Source organism: Microcaecilia unicolor, chromosome 1, assembly GCF_901765095.1.
Source record: "Microcaecilia unicolor chromosome 1, aMicUni1.1, whole genome shotgun sequence".
In the NCBI taxonomy this organism is placed as follows: domain Eukaryota; kingdom Metazoa; phylum Chordata; class Amphibia; order Gymnophiona; family Siphonopidae; genus Microcaecilia; species Microcaecilia unicolor.
The window spans coordinates 665,982,577-666,002,070 of NC_044031.1; positions in this window are offsets into that span (position 1 = coordinate 665,982,577).

Genomic DNA, 19,494 nt, shown 5'->3' on the forward strand with positions numbered 1-19,494 from the left:
GTCTGCAACTGTATAATCAGGTAATAGCACACAGGGATACAATATAACGTAAAGCTTTTTGAAACGATGTAATCCATAATCAATATGACTATATAATCTATGCAAATGTATACTCAGGATATAATCAGTATATAACCAAAGAAAGAATGATTGTTAGCAATATATACACATATAGGTAAGAATAAGATTGAACCTGCATATTAATAGGTTGAACAATATTGTTGTTGTAACTATGGTATGTGACTTAACTGCAGATATGGGTAAGTCCCAAGGAGGATTGAAATAACAGAAGTAGTGCCTGCGTGGTAATCTCAATTCAAACAAATTGGACTATACAGGTTTTCAATTAGACTCTCCAAATGCAATAAACCTATAAGATACCTTCTGGAATGGATGGTACCATGGTATGTTAACTCTGGTATCACCCTATGAGATAGGGTGAAGAGGGGAATGTTAATATGTGTTCTAGCTTGAGACCTATCTACTGGAATAGTGGTGGGCCAAGCTACATAGCTTTAAACAGCTGAAAAGCACTGACTAGGCCTGATAATCAGCTGATGGCCTTATAGCAGGGAGCCTGCAAGAGCAGGACTGCTTGGTGAGTCTTAATGAAACCCGGTGCAACTTCCAAATTGAGTGTAACACCTACGATGAAGAAATTAAAGACAGAAATGATAGAAGTTTGGTTCATAACATGGAGTCTGTCTTTAGAAGATGGCACCCAGATCACAAGATGATATAAGAAAGATTTGCCCATGTTTGGATAGCAGTATCTCAGGAGTTGTTGACAAAAAGGGAAATTGCACAATAAGTTGCTATAATAAAACGGAAAGGAGAGGTAGGCACCTGACCGGCAGTTGAGTATGATTCAGAGGTTATGCAAGATTAGAAAAAAAAAGTCCCTTTCCATAGACTTGTATTAGGACCAGATACTATATAAGAGATGGACAGCAGATAGATCGTTGGAGTGTCTCCCCAACGTTTCGTAAGGTGCGGAGCTCTGGCCGGTTGGACCCACAATCTGTCTGTTGAATGTACCTGACTAATACCTGATTTGGTAAGAATAAAAAGACTATTTCTTTAACTGAACTGTCTCTGTCTTCACTTCAATCCATTTTCTACCTTTCATCTGTCTTACAATATAACACACACATAAGTAAGATTTCTAACTGTAACAGCGTTATAGATTTAATGCGGGCACATAACTGGCCAAAGATTCACTTAGATCCAAAGAGACAGAAAGCTGTGGTCATGGGAATAAGATTTGAACTGCGCCTTCTGGTGTCTCCCCAACAGCGATACCCATGGGAAGGGGTGTCGCTGGAGTTCAGGGAGGCGGTCCGCAAGATCGTAGAAGAACAAACCCTCTGTACACCTCCGTGTGGAAGGATCCCACGGGGGTCTAGAGAGGGGTAAATAAACAGTGTCCATGGGGATCATACAAGGTTTTTAGAAAATTACAGAATTTTTACAGATTGAGTTATCTGTTGGATGCTATTAACTGGTAATACAAAGTCCAAAGAGCTGTTTTCATTTTTCTGTAATTTGTCTCCATGATAAAATTACCTTGTAGCAATTTGCTTACATCAGATTGAGATGGATTTAAAATAGAAAAAAGTAATAACTTCAACAAGTTTCTTTATTGCTTGAATATTCAGTGGCTGTCACTAGTTTCTTTTCATGTGAAAACAACTTGTGGTTACCCTACAATAATTACCTTTAAATGGTATTTTCTTTAAGACAGCTTCTAGACAATTTTCTGTAAGTGTATTAGTATCTGAGGAAAGTCTTTGCATTCCCTTGTTGGAGGTCTTATCTTTCACTATTTTTATGCACGTGGAATAAAATGTGAATAGAAGGGGCCAGCTGAACGCAGAGGGACCTGGTTTTGATTCCCAGCTCAGGTCAACTATTTCTTCATTTGGTTGGGGCTGGGGACATCCTGAGGCAATGTTTCATATACCACCACTGAGTGAGCCATCTAGGTAGTTTACAATATATATAACATATGTGAAGTAGAATTGTACAAAGGATGATCAACTCAGAGTATGGACATCCAAATCTGTACATCAGATATGGATGTCATGTCTCATGTATTTTAGAACATACAAATATTAAACTAATTTGTTACCACTTAATTTGCTGTATTACAAAAATGTTTATTCATAACCTCCTTCATACAAACACATCAAATCTCACATATTTTCTCCAACATTTCATCCAGTCCAAGCACAGTTGGTTCTCCTTGTTATTGTTCAAAGTCAAATGAAAGCACAATGCTCCAAGATATCAGAGTTTGTTACTTGGAGATCATTCAGCCACAACTAGTGCTCCATATATTGTCCAAAGTCCAAATTGACTCAATCGGTCAAACAAAATTATTAGGATGAAAGTGCAACTCTCCAAGATGTAATATCAGTGCATTCACATTGAATATACCAATCCTTCCATTGTTAAATCCAATAAACTTCCATGGAGATCATCCGATGTTTGTTGATTTCCTCCTACATCATTTACTTCAAACAGGTCTCTGATATATGTCAACGAATGGATTACACAAACGGACTCTATGCATTACCTCAATCACTGGGAGGATAGATGCAGAAGCGTACTGAACGAAATAGCACCCTTAAAGACAAGGATATCAAGAAGACAAAACTCAATACCATGGTTCAATGATGAACTAAAAAAACTCAAAACACAATCCAGGAAATTTGAATGAGCATGGAAAAAAATAAAAGACAAACATACACTCAATGCATGGAAACAAATACACAGAAAATACAAATATGCAATAAGACAAACCAAAAGGTCCTACCACAAAACTAAAATAGGACCGGATTACAAAGATTTGAAGAAACTATTCCAACTCGTAAATAAGTTACTAGACACCACCCCTATCACCACAACCAACACAGACATCCCACTCGCAGACAAACTTGCTAATTACTTTAACAAAAAAATAATAAAACTACATAGCACACTTCCTTAGTACAACACCAACATCAAAAAATTCATCAACGACCTGGACCTAATCCCTGGTGGATACACAGCTGACCGTATCTGGTCAACATTTACCCTCCTCACCACTGAATCAGTTACACAAATGACTTGTAGCTTCACCAACACCCACTGCAAACTGGATATATGTCCCAGTCATCTACTTAAATCCGCCCCCGGCCGCTTCATAGCAGACCTCACATCCCACCTAAACTTCATGCTATAACAAGGTCTCTTCCCTGAGGAATATGGTAATATCCTACTCACTCCAATACCAAAAGACACTAAGAAAAATACAAACACCCTCACCAATTACCGCCCAGTTGTGTCTATCCCACTAGTTGTCAATTGATGGAAAGCTTGGTGACCAAACAGCTCACGGAATACTTGGACTACACGACTCACAATCAGGATTCTGCCCCCACCATAGCACTGAAACCGCCCTAGTCACTCTCCTGGTGAAATTCAAGCAGGAAATAGCCACAGGTAAAAGCATACTCCTCCTCCAATTCGACATGTCAAGCGCATTCGACATGGTAAACCACAATATACTACTAAGACTCCTTGGCCACTTTGGGATTGATGGAAATGTACTTAACTGGATCAAGGGCTTTCTAACCACCAGAACATACCAAGTAAAATCAAACTCAAACATATCACCACTGTGGAAAGCAGCCTGCAGATTACCTCAATGATCACCATTATCACCAATACTCTTCAATATAATGATGATCCCACTGGCAAAGTCCCTATCCAATTGAGGCCTCAACCCGTTCATCTATGCAGATGACGATACAATCTACATTCCCTTCAGGCATGACTTAACAGAAATAACCAACGAAATCAATGACTGCCTGAACATCATGGACTCTTGGGCAAATTCATTCCAACTGAAACTGAACACTGAAAAAACACACTGCCTCACCATCTCATCTCAACATAACAAGTACAAACCCACAACCATAAACACTCCAGGACACACCCTCCATATCTCAGACAGCCTAAAAATACTCGGAGTCACAATCGACCGTAACCTTACCCTTGAGAGCCAAGTAAACTCCGTAATAAAGAAAATGTTCTATTCAATGTGGAAACTTAAACGATTAAAACCTTTCTTCCCGAGAGAAATTATTCGAAACCTAATACAATCAATGGTCCTGAGCCATGCAGATTACTGCAAAGGAATCTATGCGGGATGCAAAGAATAACTCACAAAAAAACTCCAGACCACCCAAAACACAGCAGCCAGGCTGATATTTGGTAAAACACATTTTGAAAGTGCTAAACCCCTCTGAGAAAAACTGCACTGGCTCCCAATCAAAGAAAGGATCATCTTCAAAATCTGCACTTTGGTCCACAAAATTATCTACGGCATAGTCCCAGGATACATGATAGATCTCATAGATCTACCAACTAGAAACAGAATCAGATCATCATAATCATACCTAAACCTACATTACCCAAATTGCAAAGGACTTAAATACAAAACAACCTATGCATCCTGCTTCTCATACATAAGCGCACAACTATGGAATGGACTCCCACAAGCTGTGAAAACAATCCAAGACCATCTAAACTTCAGGAAATCACTAAAAACCAACCTCTTCAAAAAGGCCTACCCCACCGATCCACCATAAATCCCCACACCCAGCAACACAGCATAACCAATGATCGTACTGGACAATATACAATCATCACTCCCTTCGACCCTCATGTTGCCTGATACACACCTACCTCTTGCGACCACAATATAACCTTGTATTTGTTATCAACCGACTTGGCGAACGCCATTACAGTACTATGTAAGATTGAGCCTGCAAATAGATGGGAAAATGTGGGGTACAAATGTAACAAATAAAGTAAGCACCTTTGTTTCAGAAAGGAGAAAAAAGGAGAAGGAAATATATTTCAATTAGAGGAAAGGAGAGAGAGAATAGAAATTTACTACTGAATATCCCAGATGTCAGAATATCTGAACCTGTGTCCTCCTCATGTAGTTGCTCAGGAGAACTAAGGAGGTCGAGAATTGAATGGTCCAAAGCTTTCTGGAAGATATATGTGTTTAGAGAAATTTTAAATGTATGGAATGAATTTTCTACCCATAAATATGAGAGGAGGTTGTTCTGTAAAGTACACTAAAGATACAATGTTAGATTGTGTCGGAATATGTATAGCAAAATGAGGAAATCACTAGAAATCCCTGTTGGGAGGACCAAAGTGCAGGCAAAAAGGTGTAGTGTAGGGGATCAAAGATGAAAGGAAAAAGTGGTAACTCTGAGAAACGTATTTTATGAACTAATGTCAAGATTTTGTTAGGAATCTGAAATGCAATAGGTAGCCAGTGCTCTGCTTCAAGAAGTGGGATGACATGTTCATAGTTTTGGGCACGGGTGATAAGCTTAACTGCAACAGTTTGCATCAATTGTAAACGCCTAATTTCCCTAGTGCATTACAATAGTCAAGATAATGTTTCCAGCCACTGCAATAGGAAGCTATAGCCACTGTGTAATGGCGACACCTACTGGCCTGATTTAGGGATCATGACTCCAGAAGGAGAATTAGATAGTCCCTTGCTAAGGACTGTCACCATATTAACTGGGTGTGGAGGCGTGACCTAATGGTTAGTGCAGCGGGCTTTGATCCTGGTAGTCTGGATTTGATTCCCACTGCAGTTCCTTGTGACCTTGGGCAAGTCACTTAACCATCCGTTGTCTCAGGTACCAAAACTTAGACGGTGAGTCCTCTAGGGACAGAGAATGTATCTGCATATATGCATATAATGTGTACATTGCTACATACATCTAGTAGCACTATAGAAATAATTATCATTAGTAGTAAAATAAGTCAGAAGATACAAAACTGGGGGGAGAGGGGTCAAAACAAATGAGTATAGAAATAGTTTCCCAATTGTCTTCATTTGGATTTAAAAATAAAATATTTCTGACGAATTGCAATTTTAAGACAGTTCAGCACTTGCAAGGATCTTATATCACATTTCTCATGTGTTTATAATAACAGTTATGTTCTGTGCCATTTCTACAATCACAGTATCTTTCATTCCTACTCTTACATTCTTTTGCATTCATGTAATCAGATCATCTCAAATCCTTCCAATTATATTATTCTGCAATCATGTTGGCTCCTATATCCCCTCAATTACATTATTTCCTTTTCCCACACTCACATTATCTCATACCCCTGCAATCAGTCTAGTCCACATTTCTGTAATGTTGTTATTTCTTGTTCATGTAATTGCATTATTTCATTTCAGCCCCTCAATCATGTTATTTTATATTCCTGTAATCATGTGTTCTCATTTTCCTATAATCTTATGTGAACATGGGGTGCACTAGTGTGCTTTTAAAATGTGCTTCTATGTAAATGGACTTATTTATTTTTAAAACTTGTACCCCATTTAAACCTAAGTGGCTAACAAAAAAGAACATACACAATAATAATAATAATAATAATCACAAACATAGAAACAAGAAATGCGCTGATATCCCCCCCCCCCCCAACAAGTCTCAAAAACAATAGCTGCAACTACCTGCCATCATCAAAGAGTAAGAAAGGCTTAGACAAAAAAAGTGAGTTTTTAATAACTTCCTAAATTGTCCCACATTTGCACAAATGGCCAGGCAGAGCATTCCACTGGACCTGTAATCGAGAATGCTGTAACCCTCATCAGAGCATAATGTGCAGTCCCTAACAAATAAGTTGTTAACTTCTTCACAGATTCAGATCTCAAACCTCTAGAAGATACAAACAGCTTAACAACAGAATACAAATACCACAGAACCCTCCCAGAAATAGTCTGATGGAGAAGAAAGAAAACTTTAAATTGGATTCTAAATCTCACAGGCAACCAATGTAGCTGTTTCAAAGTGGGAGTAATATGATCCCACTTCAAAACACCTACAATCACCCTTGCTGCAGCATTTTGCACCACCTGCAATACTTTGACCTAGCAGTAGATTCTCCCAAATAAAGAGAATTACAATAGTCCACCTTTGATAGGATCATACTTGGGACAATAGTATGGAAATCAGATAAAGTCAACATCGGCTTCAATCGACACAGCAAACATAACTGATTAAATGACGCTCATATTAGAGAACGACATGGGGGCCCACGGTAACTGCGGGGATAGAGACAGGGCCCAAAGGGACAGATCCCACGGAGACGGGGACAGATCCCATGAGGACGGGGTGGGGATGGGGACAGAGCCCGTGAGGATGGGGAGAAACTTTGTCCCTGTGTCACTTTCTACTTTGAAGCCTGTTAATGAACTGGATTGTTATTTATGTTTAATTGATGCAGATGACAATATTTTTATTTTTTGGGGAAAACAAGCAAACATACTAGCCACAGCTTGCAAAATGTGCATGGGGGATCCTGTATATCCTGCTACCAGCACATCATCTAAGAAGACATCTTCTATTGCAGGAGAGACTGTGGAAGACAGGAGAGCTAGATTGAATCCTGAGATTGTTGATGACTTCTTATTTATCTACAGATTTAAAAAATCATAACAGTGCTTCATAGGGCATATTTCCCCCCTCTAGGGTATACATAACATGTTGTATTTTGTACCCCTGGACAGTTTTAACAGGGTGGATTAGGATTCCTTGGGGTAGTAGAAGTCAGCTATTGTTGGGGTTGAAAGGGTAGAGGGTGGTGGTGGTGGTGGTGGGAGGATTATTATAGTTGCTCATTGTTGTTATTATTTTCTATTTGTAATTTATACATAACAGTTGCACAGCATATTGTTCCTTTTTATACTTTAATAAAACGATTGAAATATAAAATCATAAGTGTCCCAGGCCTCTGCATATGAGAACAGAGCCCATGAGGATGGGGACAGAGCCTGCGGGGATGGAGATGGGGGCCTGTGGGGACAGGACGAGGATGGAGATGGGGCCTACAGGGATGGGGTGGGGACAGAGACAGAACCCACAGGGCGGGGACAAGGACAGATTTTATCCCCGTGTCATTCTCTAGCTTGTATCACACTTCCAATCTGAGCTTGCATTGTAAGCTGGGCAACTAACATCACCCCCAAGAACCTCATTTCACTTCTAACAGGCACCTCTAATCCACTCACTTGTACTGTTTGCGGACATCTCTTATCCAACACTCTTCCTACAACCATTGTTTCAGTTTTCTCCAAATTCAAGGCAAGCTTGTTCACAGCCATTTACTCACCTAAAGCCTTCATATATAATGATATCCGATTCAACAGATCAGATGCCCACAAAACTATCAGAAAAAAATTGATCATCATCTGCGTAGTCTGTACTCAACCCCCAACTGCTCAAACACTCAACACAATGGGGCCATATAGATATTAAATAAAAGAGCTGATGCCTGTGGGACCCCTCTTTGAACCCCAATAGGATCAGAGATCTTTCTCCCACTACGAACCTGTATGACACGTCCAGACAAATAGAATACAAACCACTCTTGGAAAAGTATATCTAAACTGCTATCCACCTTAGAAAATGCTATTAAATCTAATCGATGCCCTTTATTATGTAAACACAGTCTATGCAAGATAAGCACTATTCTGTCATTATGTGACTAGGTACAATATTGCTGTATGTATGCTTTATGTGCACACATATGCTAGTACTCTAAACATTTGCACATGTGATGCACCTAGGGGCCCTTTCACAAAGAGCCGTAGGCTCTACACCTGTGTGGCGCATGCCAAAACAAGTCTAGCGTGCCCCCTGGTGGTAATTTTCGGATAAGGCATGTGCCCATACTCCTGGGACATATTTATTTCCTACCGCAAGCGGCGTTTCTGGCATTAATCGGCAGTTGGCACACGCTGACCATTCACCACGAGTGTAGCGTGTGAGCCCTTACTGCTAGATCAATGGGTGGCGTTAAGGGCTCAGGCTGTAAATAGGCGTGTGCTGGTTTCAATTTTACCGCAGGCCCTTTTCCCGACCCATTGAAAAAAAGGGCCCTTTTTCCCAGACGCGGTAAAAACTGGCCCGGCGCATGCCGAAAACACGCACCCACACTACTGGCCACTTTTTGCCACGGCTTAGTAAAAGGACCCCCTAGTTTATAGAACAGCCCTTTTGCTTTTCCAAAGCAGAGAGGCGTATTTTCAAAGACTTACAAAGTTCCATAGTAACCCATGGAACTTTGTAAGTCTAAGTGCTTTGAAAATGAGTCCCAGGGTGTCTGAATCTGGTCTGACTCTCACCAGATGTGGACTTTACAGCGGGCTCCCTGGTCTCTGGTTCCCTGCTCAGCTATAGCAGCTCACTGGCTCCATGCAGTTTCTGGCAGACCCTTCTCACACTGTATCAGTTCACACTGACTGTCTTAGGGCACACCTCAGCTCTGATCATCAACTTCCAGCACAGCTTCTCACAGTCTAGTTTTACTCACACCAAGTCAGTTTTCTCACTCATCAGAAATGTATTTCCCTGGTCGACTCCCTGGACATCCTATGGCTGCCTCTTTTCTTTCTGCTCTGCTGCTCTAGCAGCTCACAGAAGAGCCCAATGCAGGTTTAATTTGCTTAAACTGTGGGTTTTATTGGCCAAGCAATGCAGGAAGGGTTTCAACATGGATATTAACTTGTGCAGAAACCCTTTCAGCAGACTGCATTAAAATGCTTGTTAATGCGGTCATTAACTATCCCACAGCCATGTAGTAGAAAAAAAAAGTTTTTCCCACATAGGGAATTTCTCTTATATGGTAGACTGGCCTTGCCTGGTGCATCCCAGGATGCACTGTGCAGGGCAGGGCGCCGCCATTTTGAAGATGACAGCGTTGGAGGCATCACTCCTGTCTTCAGGCACGGGAGGGGTCTGGGGGACTTGAAAAAGGGGTTGAAGGGTTAGTGGGTGCCACAAGACACCTAGGAGGTTTCTTTTATAGTCAGGGGTGGGAGGATCAGGTTGGGGGAAGGGAGGAGGTTTACTTAAGGTTACCATATATCCAGGTTTACCCGGACAAGTCCTGTTTTTGAGGACACCGCACGGCATCCGGGCGGGTTTTGCCAGCCTGCCTGTTTGTCTGGGATTGCTTTTGTCAGGGATAAGATTTTAGGGCGGGTCTGAGAGGTATTGGATGATGGGTAAGCCTGTGGCATAGCAAGGGGAGGGGGGGCGAGAGGGGCAGTCTGCCCCGGGTGTCAGCTCAGGGGGGGCGCTCCCTGCCAGCTCCCCTCCCCTCGGCGAATCGACACCCCCGACCAGCTCCTGCACCCTACCTTTAAAAAGAATATCAGGAGGCGAGGCGCAGCGCCTGCCCTGCACGTAAAAGAAATGTGGACCGTCGGCTCTTCCCTCGCTCTATCTGTCCCGCCCTCCGCTGACGCAACTTCCTATTTCCGCAAGGGCGGGACAGACAGAGCGAGAGAAGGCCCGGCGGTCCACATTTCTTTTACGTGCAGGGCAGGCGCGAGGCGCTGCGCCTCGCCTCCTGATATTCTTTTTAAAGTTAGGGTGCGGGAGCTGGTCGGGGGGGAGGGGGTATCATCGTGCTGCACCCGGGGGGGGGGGGGGGTGCAACGGCGAACCGTCCTGCCCCGGGTGGCAGTCCCCCCTGCTACGCCACTGGGGTAAGCTAGATAGCATGTTTGTTTTAGGATATACTGTTTGCAAAGAAGGTGATTTGGAGGGGGGTGTATAAGACCAAGTGCAGAGACTCACTTTGGGGCTGAAAATGGGACCATTTGCAGAAAATACAGCTGCTCACACATAGGACCAGCCCTGTCTGCAAATAATATTCAAACACCCCTCCATTCCCTGAAACTTTTGTTGTTACTTGGTTGGAAAAGAACACACACCTTTATTGTGAACCTTTATGTACTTGACATACTCATTTGAAAAACAAGGTAGAGGGGCCTGGTGAGGCAGATACTAAAAAGGAGGGCTGATTTTAAAACAGACAACATTCCAAAATCACAGCTCCTTATGAGAAGCAATGATAGGGCTCATTTACAAGAACACTTATATATATTTTTTTTATTTCGGTGATATTCTTATTGGAAACTTACATGGTGGTCGTTATTGAAAGAACAGTTTTAAATCTGCTACCGTATAAATAATGAACAGAGTGCATCACAAAGTGCTTTCCTCTGTTATTTTGCCCCATTTGGAATCTGTTTACATTTCTGCATCCTTCTGACAAAGCCATCCCTGCTACTTGCATTGGAAGGCTTCAGGGAGCTGTAGCACTTTTTAATTCACACCAAGGGCTCCCCTCAGTGGCAGAAGTCTGGAAGCTGCTGCTCATTCAGGACCCCTTTCAGCCTCAGATGTGCAAATTCAAGCAAACTAAAGAGCTTAGGGCAATTTAGCTTGGAAATAAACATTTTATGTATTCCTCCACCATACACTTCTCTGTGAAGCTGGAGGAACTGCTCATGCCCAGAATAATTTTACCATTGATACTAACAAGCACAGCGAACAGTGATTTTTAGACTTTCCAAGTATGAAAGTATACCCTCATTTTATATTAACTTACACTGGCTGCCAATAGAGGCCAGGGTCATTTTTACACATGTTTGTTTTTTTGTTTAAAGATTTGCAAGGTTTGATTCCAGATTACTTTTTGTCCCATTTTTGTTTCAGTGCTGTTTCAAGACCTAGAAGAGTAGGTAAAACTATGCTTGCCTTTCCCTTGGCTAAGGAAAAGAAGTGATTAACAGTTTTCTGAAAAAATCATTGGCTTTTCAAGCATCAAGGCTCTGGAGGAATTTTGGTACAATTTATGTATTTCCTCAACAGTATCTTACATTTAGAAGGAGGATTAAAACATGTTTATTTAAGAAATGTATTTTATGGGAAGGTTAGTAATTCTAGGTTTATGGTATTTTATGTTGGGTTTATGTAATTCCCAGGGGTTGTCCTGGCCTCTTGACCTTTGTGACACGCTTAGAACTGTGAGGTGTTAGCAGGATATAAGTCAGAAATGTAATGTAATTATCCACTAAACATGGTTTAATGGGACAGAGACAACATGGATTCAGCCAAGGGAACTCTTGCCTCATCAATTTGCTTAATTTCTTTGAAGGAGTGAATAAAGGAAAGCTGGTTGATGTAGTGGACAATACATTGAAATTATCTACTCAGTGTTTGGCGGCAGCTAAAAAGCAAGCAGAATGCTAGGAATTTATTAAGAAAGGGATAGAAAATAGGACAAATAATATTATAATGCCTCTGTGTTGCTCAGTGGTGCGACCTCAACTTGAGTATTGCATGCAATTCTAGTCAAAAATGATATAGCAAAATTAGAAAATATTCAAAGAAGGGTGACAAATTATTAAGTGAATGGAACTCCACTCATATGAGGAAAAGCTGAATATCGGCTGGCACCTGGATAACTTCCTGTGGCCAGGCAAGAGCCAGATATTCTATGTGGGTGCCTGGATTAGGCCTGACATTGAATATTTGGATCAAATTCAGCATTGCCTTAAAAATTGCTAACCCCTTGTGGAGGAATAGTCTAGTGGTTAGAACACTGGACACCAGGTAGTGCTGCTGAGTGGAAATAGAACTCGATATACCACCTTTCTGTGGTTTTTGCAACTACATTCAAAGTGGTTTATATAGTATATACAGGTAATTATTTACCTGGGGCAATGGAGGGTTAAGTGACCTGCCCGGAGTCACAAGGAGCTGCACTAACCACTGGGCTACTCCTTCGCTGCTAATCAGCCATTCCCTAACTGACTGGGGAAGGGGGGTCTTTAACTAAGGCACACTAGCGTTTTTAGTGAGCGCTACTGATTAGGATGCGGTAAATGTTAACACCCATAGGAATATATGAGTGTCTAGCATTTAGCGCATCCTAATCATCAGTGCTTTAGTAGCTAGCATGCTTTAGTAAAAGATCTCCTAGGTTATGGGTGGCCTGAGGGCAGAGTTTGGGCGGAGCTACAACTTAGCCAGTTAGTGGCGATATTCAGTCAAGTAACTGGCTAAATAAGCACATGAAGTTAGGACCCTGTTACATTTTGGATCAGTGCACATACCCGGATGCTCGATGCCAGGAGCCACGGATGCTGCAGCATTGAATTTCTGAGGTTAGTTCAGCCCATGGCTGTGAGCACCTTAGAAACTGCTTACCACTTCAAGCTGATTATTGGCTCCAAAATTAAAAAACAAAACAAAAACATAACATAACATTTATTCTTATAGCCTGCAATACCTCGCTTTTTGATGCAGGTTACAAAAGAAAAAAAGGTTATCAATAGAAATCAAACAAAATAAAACATGGAAAAGAAAATAAGATGATACCTTTTTTATTGCACATAACTTAATACATTTCTTGATTAGCTTTCGAAGGTTGCCCTTCTTCGTCAGATCGGAAATAAGCAAATGTGGTAGCAGATAGTATGTATAAGAGAAACATTAAAGCATTACTCTCACAGTCTGACAGAGTGGGAGGGTGGGCGTATGCATGGGGACATCAAAGCATTTCATTGATATTCTAACAGAATGGGTGTTGGTAGGTGAGAGGAGGGTAATAAACAGAGAAATAAAGAGAAATACAGCTTTATGTTTTATAATATAATGGGTGAGAAAACCCAGATCCTTATTAAGTCCTGTTTGTTGGGTGTCAAAATATTCAATCATTCTTATTTCAAAGGTCTTACGTTCCTGTATTGTTTTAAAATTACCTTTCAGTATTCTTACTGTGAAATCACTGGTGCAGTGTTCCGGTTTTGTGAAGTGTTGGCCCACAGGGGTGGGGGCTTGACTGGCACCGGCTATTTTCATGCGATGTCTGTGCAGATTGAATCTTGTCTTAAGCATCTGGCCTGTTTCTCCAATATAGCATCCTTCGTTACATTTTTTACACTGAATGATATATACCACATTGGAAGATGAGCATGTAAACTGAACAATTCAGGAAATACAATATTGTACAAATAATGCAAAAATACCATTAAAATCATTTCGTTTTTTATTTTTATTCTTTACTTTATTACTAAATTTATAACTATGATTCACAAGTACACACTTGCTTAAGAAATATATATATATATATATCCTGTAACTCTGAATGTGGGGTCCCTCAGGGTTCCCCGATAGCATCAATATTATTCAATGTCCTGAAGGCTACACATGGCAAGAAACTGGAAAAAATGGGTTTAAACCCATTCATATACTCAGACAATGTCCCCATCTACATACCTTTCAATAACAGCATCACAGAGATACTGGATAAGGCCAAAATAGGACTCAACCTCATGGAAAACTGGGCCACAACTGTCAAACTGAACCAAGACAAATCCAAACTCATGGTTTTATCCCACTACTTACCAAAATCTCATAATAGATCAACAATCTTACACAATTGAAACACAAATAAAAATACTAGGAATCATTCTCGACAAATATCTGACTCTTGAAGACCAAGTTGCTGCAATCACGTCAGTAGTGTATCTCCATAACACTCGTCAAAGCTAATTTGCATATTTTTGACAAGTGGCCATGCCCACTGTTTTCAGTCAATAAGAACCAAGGACATACTCAAGCCATGCCTACACCTCTCCCCTTTTGTTGACGTCACTGCTCAAGCCAGACCCCTCCACGTCCTTGGGTGATGTCACCGGATATGATGTCTTGACCCTACCAAAGCCACACCCCTTTTGCATAGCCACACCACTTGCCATGCCATATTTGTATAGCCTCACCCAAAACCCTGGCCCTTTTTTGCATTGCCCTGCCCCCAACCCCACCCCTTTTGATGATATCACAGGAAATGTCATAGCCACACCCCTTTCTCCAGATGGCGGGCACCACTGTATGCATCATGTCACTTCCTGTTTCCACTACTAGCCACTATCTTGGATGGGGTCATGTGACAGGAAGTGACATCAAAAAACCCTGACATTTCCCATACAGCCTCAGCAGAATTTAGTCACGTATGTGCATCTTATTATTTTTTTCTCCCAGGAAAGAAAAAAAGACATTTTTGTTTTCTTTTTCTTATAATTTTTTCTTTCAAAAGGATCCCTTGTGCTTACTTTTAAGCTGTTTCTTCACTTTTTTTTTCACAGGACAGAAAATAGGCATTTTTTTTTTTTTTTAAAAGGATGCAATAACTGGCCCCTCTCCTGTTTTCAAGAGAGATTGTGCCCTATATGGCTGAAGTGAGACAGAAGAAAATGCTAGGGGGTTTGCTTTTGTAAGAGGTGAGATGTTTTCTTTTCTCTGCAGCCACTTTGAAAGGCAGAGCACCACTGCTTTTGTGCCTCCCCCTCCCTCCTAGCTAGCAACAAAACTTACAGGGAGAATCACAGCTCTGGCGTAAGACAGAAGAACTTAAAAAGCTACAGACAAGCCAACTTTTTTTCTTTTTTAACACTTTTATTTTAAATGAAAAAAGTGCAATAGTAGAATAGTTATCTCATGTGAAGGAAATGAAACTTACCACAGAGTACACATGTAAACCAGAATTATAACCTATGGTCAGCCTCTACTCCCTCTGCATTATGTGGATTCGTCGTAAAGGTTTTTCCTGTTTTGCTGTTCCTGATCCATCTATGCCAAACCAGTTCAATTAGCTGTCTGTCTGAGAAGCATTCAGTAGAAAATTGTTGCTGCAAAGCATTGGAATGCAGTAATTCACTGTGGTGACAGTATCTTCAGCAGTCACTGATGCTGTTATCCGAGTAACAGGTTTCCAGTTCTTTCTCCGAGGACAAGCAGGCTGCTTGTTCTCACGACTGGGTGACGTCCGCTGCAGCCCCCACCAACCGGAAGAAGCTTCGCGGGACGGTCGGCACGCAGGGCACGCCCACCGCGCATGCGCGGCCGTCTTCCCGCCCGTGCGCGACCGCTCCCGCCAGTTACTTTTTTTCCGCGACTGGAGAGAGTTGTGCAATTGCCTCTCTCTCTGTTCAGCCGCCGGATTTTTCGACCGCGTTTACGCGGATCGTCGCTTTTGGATTCCCGTTCGGTTTCCTCTTTTCTTTTCTTTTGTATTGTTAAAAAAAAAAAAAAAAAAAAAAAAAGGGATTTCGCGCGTGTGGAGCACGCGCTCCCCTTTTCCCTCGCTTCTAGCGGGGACGCCACGTTGCGGCCTAGTGGCCGCTCGGTCGGTTTGTTTTTTTCGTGGTGTGATTTTAGCCACCATTGCCGACTTTGACTTCGCCGACGCGATTTTTCCGTCGATGTCCTCGAAGGTCCCGAGTGGATTTAAAAAGTGTGGTCGCTGCGGCCGGCCGATCTCGCAGACCGACACCCACGCTTGGTGCCTCCAGTGCCTCGGGCCGGAGCACAATCTCAAGTCGTGTGCTTTGTGTCTCGGTCTCCGGAAACGGACTCAGATTGCGAGGCAAGTTCTACGGGACCGTCTTTTTGGAACTTGCGCCGGCCCCTCGACGTCGACCTCGACGGCATCGGTATCGAAGGCCGGTTCTTCGGTACCGGTATCGATGCCCGAGACATCGGCACCGATGGCAGCGACCCCAGGAGAACAGGTCCTGTCGGCCCGCCGGTCCGCCGGTGAGAGTGGGGTTGAGAGGCCGCGTGGGCAGTCGGCCCCGGTCACTCCCTCAGCTCGTGAGCCATGGGACCGAACCCTGTCGGACCCGGTACCTCGAGACCGAGGGGGATCGACCTCCTCCTCCTCCATGCCCTCCGGCGCCGGTGACGTGCACCGGAAAAAGGACAAAAAGCGCCGTCACCGGGAGCCCTCGGTGCACCCTGAAGAGGAGTCGACGCCGAAGCGTCATCGCAGAGAGGAGAGATCTCCGTCGGTGGTGGAGGTACCGACGCGTCGGGGTTCCGGCACCTCGGTGCCGTCTCCTGGCCCCCAGCAGCTTCTGGCACCGACACCCTTACCGGCCCCACCGCCTTTCCCGGCAGCGGGCCTGGACGAGTGCCTCAGAGCCATCCTTCCGGGGATCCTGGAAGGGCTGATGCGCCAGGCTGTGCCGGCGTCGGGGGTGCTTGCGCCCCCGACGCCGATGACTGTGGCGCCGGCGAGCTCTAGCCCGGCGCCGGGGCTGTCGACACCGCCGCCGCTTGCGGTGCCGGTCTCGACCGCCACGCAGGTGGAGTCCCCGTCGACGTCGATGGAGGGAGCTCCGTCCCCGCCGGCGCGGGAGTCCACCGCTCGACGACACCGAGACCTCGGTGCCTCGACGTCGAGCCGGGCCCGGTACCGGACTCAGCTACATGAGCTAATGTCCGATACCGAGGATGAGGACTCGTGGGGGGAAGAGGAGGACCCGAGATATTTCTCCTCAGAGGAGTCTACGGGCCTTCCCTCGGACCCCACGCCGTCACCGGAGAGGAAACTCTCCCCTCCTGAGAGTCTCTCCTTTGCCTCCTTTGTGCGGGATATGTCTATCAGCATTCCCTTCCCCGTGGTCTCTGTGGAAGAGCCGAGGGCCGAGATGCTCGAGGTCCTCGACTATCCATCACCACCTAGAGAGTCCTCCACGGTACCGCTGCACAATGTCCTGAAGGAGACGCTGCTTCGGAACTGGGTGCGACCATTAACTAACCCCACCATTCCCAAGAAAGCAGAGTCCCAGTACAGGATCCACTCTGACCCAGAGCTCATGCGGCCCCAGTTGCCCCATGACTCAGCGGTCGTGGATTCTGCTCTCAAGAGGGCACGGAGTTTGAGGGATACCGCCTCGGCGCCCCCGGGGCGGGAGTCTCGCACTCTGGACTCGTTTGGGAGGAAGGCCTACCAATCCTCCATGCTCGTGACCCGCATCCAATCCTACCTGCTCTATATGAGCATCCACATGCGGACCAATGTGCAACAGCTGGCGGACCTGGTCGATAAGCTCCCGCCGGAGCAGTCCAGGCCATATCAGGAGGTGGTCAGGCAGCTGAAGGCGTGCAGAAAGTTCCTGTCCAGGGGGATTTTTGACACCTGTGACGTGGCATCTCGTGCTGCGGCCCAAGGTATAGTGATGCGCAGGCTCTCATGGCTGCGTGCCTCTGACCTGGACAACCGCACCCAGCAGAGACTGGCTGACGTCCCTTGCCGGGGGGATAACATTTTTGGTGAGAAGGTCGAGCAGATGGTTGACCAACTGCATCAGCGGGAAACCGCTCTCGACAAGCTCTCCCACCGGGCGCCTTCAGCACCCGCCCCCACGGGCGGGCGTTTTTCCTGGGTCCGGCAGGCTGCACCCTATTCTTTTGCGAAGCGTAGGTACAACCAGCCGGCCCGAAGGCCTCGTCAGGCACAGGGACAGCCCCAGCGCGCTCGTTCCCGTCAACAGCGTGCGCCTAAGCAGCCCCCTGCGCCTCCACAGCAAAAGCCGGGGACGGGCTTTTGACTGGATCCACGGGAACATAGCCGCCCTACAAGTGTCCGTACCGGACGACCTGCCGGTCGGAGGGAGGTTAAAATTCTTTCACCAAAGGTGGCCTCTCATAACCTCCGACCAGTGGGTTCTCCAAATAGTGCGGTGCGGATACGCCCTGAATTTGGCCTCCCTGCCTCCAAATTGTCCTCCGGGAGCTCAGTCTTTCAGCTCCCATCACAAGCAGGTACTTGCAGAGGAACTCTCCGCCCTTCTCAGCGCCAATGCGGTCGAGCCCGTACCACCCGGGCAGGAAGGGCAGGGATTCTATTCCAGGTACTTCCTTGTGGAAAAGAAAACAGGGGGGATGCGTCCCATCCTAGACCTGAGAGGCCTGAACAAATTCCTGGTCAAAGAAAAGTTCAGGATGCTTTCCTTGGGCACCCTTCTGCCAATGATTCAGAAAAACGATTGGCTATGTTCCCTGGATTTAAAGGACGCATACACTCACATCCCGATACTGCCAGCTCACAGACAGTATCTCAGATTCCGCCTGGGCGCACGGCACTTTCAGTATTGTGTGCTGCCCTTTGGGCTCGCCTCTGCCCCACGAGTGTTTACAAAGTGCCTCGTGGTGGTAGCGGCCTACCTGCGCAAGCTGGGAGTGCACGTGTTCCCATATCTCGACGATTGGCTGGTCAAGAACACCTCGGAGGCAGGAGCCCTCCGGTCCATGCAGTGCACTCTTCAACTTCTGGAGCTGCTGGGGTTTGTGATAAATTACCCAAAGTCCCATCTCCAGCCAACTCAGTCTCTGGAATTCATAGGAGCGCTGCTGACTTCCCAGACGGCTCAGGCCTACCTTCCCGAAGCGAGGGCCACCAATCTCTTGGCCCTGGCTTCGCAGACCAGAGCGTCTCAGCAGATCACGGCTCGGCAGATGTTGAGACTTCTGGGTCATATGGCCTCCACAGTTCATGTGACTCCCATGGCTCGTCTTCACATGAGATCTGCTCAATGGACCCTAGCTTCCCAGTGGTTCCAAGCCACCGGGAATCTAGAGGATGTCATCCGCCTCTCCACCAGTTGCCGCACTTCACTGCTCTGGTGGACCATACGGACCAATTTGACCCTGGGACGTCCATTCCAAATTCCGCAGCCCACGAAAGTGCTGACAACGGATGCATCTCGCCTGGGGTGGGGAGCCCATGTCGATGGGCTTCACACCCAGGGTATGT